Consider the following 5,774-nt stretch of genomic DNA (forward strand, 5'->3'; position numbering starts at 1 on the left):
AAGCGACATATCAAATGACACCATTACAAGAATAAACTCGATTTCATATTAATTTTTAGGAAATATCTGTGACGTAACGTTTTATGGCGTTTATACATTCTTGTGACGCACCTTTTGTAATTCTATCATGCTGTTTTTGTGTATCGTCGTAATTAATTTTTATTGTTTATTGTTATCCCGTGATTTACGTGTAGAAATGTACTATTATATATTATATTTATGTATTTCCTTGTCATGAGTGTTTTACATTTGTTTGTACTGTACACCGTCGTGTAATAATGTAATTTAAGCGATATTTTCAACATTGGAGGTTTGACTAGTCATAAAAACCATGTTCAGTCCACAATGTTTTTTTTCTCAAAATGTCTTGTACCAAGACAGGAATTTGGCAGTTGTTGTGAAATACAATGTAGTACGTTTCTATGTATGTTGTATTGCCGTTAGTTTTATTGCACTTAAATGCTTATGCTGTTCTGTCGTTTTTTTCTAATATTTGATGTATTTCCATTGGTTTTATTTTGTAACCTGGAATAGTTTCCTCTCAATCGATTTATATCGATATTAAACAGCAGTATACTATTGTTGGCTATTATGATGTATAACAATCAGTCGGAGAAAAAAATCATGTTTATTATAGTCAATATAAAAATTGTAATACTACATGAACGTATGTAAACAAATAAAGCAAAGTTAAAATATAAAGATTGCATATTTTGGCAACCATTAACTTTGTAATTTTTTTCACATTGAATTTCAATACACATTTCCAAAAATATATTTATTCTAACATTATAGGTTTTGATAATATTTGGTTCAATACTTTGCTTTTATATAATTACTCGATTACATGATTACATTAATGTCAGAAACAAAAAAGTTAGTTGGAGGCTTTTGAGGAACGTTATTTTTAACGCAGCTAAAATGTCTACCTAAAAAATATATAATAACAAATGTTAAGTACAAACATTCTTTTTTATAATCCTTAAGATCCCAAATTGTCGATAAAAATATAATCGACACTGAAAGAAATATATCTTTGTTACTTTATTTGACCGATGAAGTCAATAGAAAGTGTAATACATTTATATTAAGTAAACAGTTATAACACTTCCTCTTATATCATGTGCTGTAAGTGGATACGGATTGTAAGGAAGATTTATAATTTAACTTTAAATTTCATTTAATGTTAAACTTTGTTTAGCTATAAAATAATCATTGCGTCATTATGTAAATTTGATTTAATACGCATTAAGATATCCTAGTGTCGTTTTTTGGAACTTCCTGGGTAATATTGCGTATATATATCGTTAAAATGTATGTCAGTTTTGTTATATTATTGAATTTAACACTGTAGAATAGACAAATCGCAAAAAAAAAAAGTTGCTGTTAAATATAATTTCATCATTCACTAAAAAGGCAGGTACGGTATTATTATAATTCTAAATGTATTTCTAGTTGCAAAATTAACTTTAAAGATGGTAAAAAAAATTATATTCGTTATTTACCGAGAATAACATTAAATTGACTCACTACGCCTGATATTGATGTAGCCAAACAGGTGATTTTGTTAGATGTGGAGGTTCTTTTGCAATACTCAATTAATATACGTTATAGTCTTTATAGATCATTAGAAATGTTTTTTTTTTAATTTTTCACTGTAATCAACAAAATCAATGTTAATCACATGTATCATGTTTATATATCATAATTTGTAATACTTGTTTTGCTCTTTGTGGGAGTTTTGATTGACACAATTAACTATTCTTCGCATTTTTGCGCCTGTCCCAAGTCAGGAGCCTCTGGCCTTTGTTAGTCTTGTATTATTTAAATTTTAGTTTCTTGTGTACAATTTGGAAATTAGTATGGCGTTCATTATCACTGAACTGGTATATATTTGTTTGGGGGCCAGCTGAGGGACGCCTCCGGGTGCGGGAATTTCTCGCTACATTGGAGACCTGTTGGTGACCTTCTGCTGTTGTGTTTTTTTATTTTGGTCGGGTTGTTGTCTCTTTGACACATTCCCCATTTCCATTCTCAATTTTATTATGCTTATTATTATTCCTATACGACCGAGAACCTTATTTTCTAGCGTCATTCACTTTGGTAGACGTAAAACACGTCTGGCGTATGTTTTTCCGAACTTAATATCTGATGTTACTGTACTAGTTATCACCACATTTACGTTAACGTGAGCAATATGATTCGGATCTACAATTTTTTTTAACGCACTTGAAACATTCATTTGAGTGTACATACATGTATTATGAAGCGTATTTCAATCACTAGTGCGTGCATGTCCACTACTGCTACGTCAATTTACTTTACCTGTACGATAGTGGACTTGTAAACAAAATACATATGCATTTACTATTTTACGTAACGTTTATCCCAAATACACATGATATTCTACGTGTGAACAGTTTATTTTTAGGAATTTAGAAATTTTGGTCCTCAATGCTTTTTAACTTGTACTTTATTTGGTCTTCGACCGTCACTGATGAAACATTTGTAGACGGAACGTGCATCTGGCGTATATACAAAATTAAGTCTAGGTATCTATAATGAATGTTTTCATTACGTAATTATCACCGTAAATGTACCCATCATATGTGTTTAAAACATTTGATTTGTTTATGTTAGATACTTGTAAATTTTATCAAACATGGATAATCATTATGATAAAGAATCATTGACTAACAGCTCATGCAAACTGTATCATTACCTTTCTGATAAGTTTGGATCTAAGACGATCGTAATGTGTAGACGATACACATACAAATGCTTTGATGATTGTATGCAAAATGCAGATATCAGATTAATCAGCAGTGGCAGTAAGGCAGAGGGCCTTGACCTCCCGGGTAGTGACCTAGATTTGATGCTTCTTTCTAATGAAATTGTAGTCTATGAAAATGTGCAAGATGGTGACAAGGATACGTATCTCCTTGATACCGAACATGCTTCGATAGGGTTCGCTTTTATAAAGGTTCCGAAAGGATTTTCAAACTGCGTAAACGTAACAAACACTTTTAATGGCTTTCTCTTGACAAATAAGTATATAAAGGAACAATGCTCACGTGAGCTTGAAGAAGATGCATATATTATGCGCATTTGGCGTAATTCATTGAAAATTCAAGGCCCCAGTGTTTCAATTACATTTCGTGGAATAGTGGAAGCTGATCTTGTTTTATGTTATCCTTGTCATGAATGGCCTTCTATTGCAAATAAATGGATAGTCCGAAGTAGAATTTCGAATTGGCCATCAGAAAATTTGATTACAGCGTCAATCAGTGAAGGCGTACTATTAGTACCTGTTGGAAGTAAATCAAATGCTAATATTGAGAACTGCTTCGAATGGCGACTTTCGTTTTCACTGGTTGAAAAAATATTAATTCATTCGTTCAACCATTGTCAGCTGTTATGCTATGCCTTGTTGAAAATTGTACTGAAAGAAATAATTGACAGTGTACATATTTTTCACAAAGTATTGTGTTCATATTACATTAAAACGGTTTTATTTTGGGTCATAGAAGAACTGAGCGTCTCATATTGGAGACCAGAAAACTTGCTGCGTTGTTTTTCATTTTGCATTCAAAGACTGCAATACTTTATAACGTGTAATTATATTCCAAATTATTTTATACCTGAACATAACTTAATCGAGGGAAGATTTCCAGAAGAAGTTCGAACACAACTTGAGGTTTTTATTGGAAAAATTTATAAAGGTGGTATCTTGATACTAATTTCCTCATCAAAGTCACTTTCTGGATTACTACGTACTTTTATCTTAAGCGAAATTTCGAATCCATGTCAAGATTTTTCTGATTTTGATAAAACTTTTATGACACAAAGCATCCTCGATATTACACACCTTGCATTTATTATAGATAGATCGCTGAATTTCTTCCTCTTCAGAATTCGAAATGAGAAGTTTCCAACACCACTAAAAAATACATACGCAATTGCGTTTCTAGACTACAGTAGAAGTAAAGCTTTGTCTATCAACATGCTTCCATGCGTTTCTGTTTCAAACTGCAATAAAAACAAGTATTACTACTCAAAATATAAACAATGCTTATTCCATGTATTGCTTAGTAGACAAAGCGATGCCGTATCAGGCTGGTTACTGCTCGCGGTATTTTTCTACTCTTCTGAGGAATATCGTAAGATGATTGATGTTCTTCAAATCTCAAAGAAGTTTTTTTCTCGGGATTTGATTCAAATGACTTGGTGGAACTTACCTACACTTGATCAAAGTCGATGTAAGAAAATGGTAGTTCGGAGTAAGTTTTTTCTCAAACGATTGAGAACTTCATTCTCAAAATCTGTTGTGATATCTAAGGACAATAAGAATGAGAATGGTTTTGTGTTCCATAAGGATTTAACAATGACCAATGAGGATTTTTGCATTGGAAGTCCACTAGTATATCATCGTTACCTTACTTTTTTATATGCTTATAGAATAGATAGTACTCGGGAAACCACCATTGCTCTCCAGTCACTGAAAGAAGTTGTTGAAAACTCAATCGATTCAGATATATTGACCATTTTAGCAGACTATATTTGTTTATTCAAAGCACAACAACTTGTCGGGAGTAAAGAAAACTATAACACTTATCAGAGAATGCTTCCGATCTTGTCCTCTTCTGATACTAAACACATTTTTTCGACATTAAATACAATGTTTTGAGAAAGGGGAGTGATTGGATATGAATGAATATGAACATTTCATAGACTTATGTACCGATGTGTTATTCAACTATCAGTTTTATAAAAAATAAAAGGAATGCGGAATATCCAAAACCAACGAATACATATGTTCCGATCTCCGAGTGATAGTATCAAAAACGTACACATTAACATACTTAGTCTGTAAATGAAAATACAAATGTATGAGCATATAATTTTAGAATAAACAATGCCTTTTTACATCTGTTTGAATTAATTTTTTTCTTTTCTCCTTAAATTAAAAATCTGTCAAAATCTTTCCTTTTTTCTAATTTGGTACGTCAATAGCAATTGATATACATAAACACGATATTGGATTCAATGAGACCACAATCCAAAAATCCTATACATACCTCGATATGCAGAAAATGGAAAACAATGCAGAGAGAAAACATAAGGATTGCTTAATAGATCATTACAATTGAAATATTAATCTCCAGCACTGAGTCTGGCTAAAAGATCAATGGTAGGTGATAGTCAAGTACTCTATTGTCGATCATAATTGTCGATGCTTCATGAAAATAGTCAAATACCTCGTCACAAAAAACCTCCCTGCACTCATTGTTCTTGTTGATTCATCAAAACTGTGCCTGGTTATTTTACTTGTATTTTTAATCAGTGACTCATCTTATACTTTGTTCGTTTTTCCTGACAAAATATATTTCAATCTGAAGATTTGCTTAACAAAATTAATACCTTTTGCCTTGTGATTCTTGAGTGTTTCTTCCATTACATGGCTTCATCAACTTGGAACAGTTGTATGCTTTAAAAAAATGACTGATTTTCAGCTCAAATGTCTACGTCTGCCCTTTTTGTATTTGCTTTGTATTGTAAATACTAACGTGTCTTCTCTTAGCGTTTCGGAATTCTTTCCAGTCTATTTTTTTATAAGATTTTTTATCTCCATTGATTTCAATACCTACCTATTTTTCATTTTCGATATAGAGTGGTCATAACTCATATTGTACAATGGGTCTACAATGTTGTATATTCGCATTTTTTAGTGGTAAAAGTAACTAAGCCTTACATGCTATCAAAACTGCAAGTAA

At 31.7% G+C, this 5,774-nt stretch overlaps 1 long non-coding RNA gene across 1 annotated transcript; it reads left to right on the top strand.

Moving 5' to 3' along the window:
* Positions 1-1,307: 1,307 nt before the first annotated feature.
* On the top strand, positions 1,308-4,928 carry LOC143059214 (uncharacterized). The gene is made up of 2 exons (XR_012973433.1): positions 1,308-1,420; positions 2,641-4,928. It is a non-coding gene; the product is annotated as an uncharacterized LOC143059214 (long non-coding RNA).
* The last annotated feature ends 846 nt before the right edge of the window (positions 4,929-5,774 follow it).

This window comes from Mytilus galloprovincialis, chromosome 14 (assembly GCF_965363235.1).
Source record: "Mytilus galloprovincialis chromosome 14, xbMytGall1.hap1.1, whole genome shotgun sequence".
Lineage (NCBI taxonomy): Eukaryota > Metazoa > Mollusca > Bivalvia > Mytilida > Mytilidae > Mytilus > Mytilus galloprovincialis.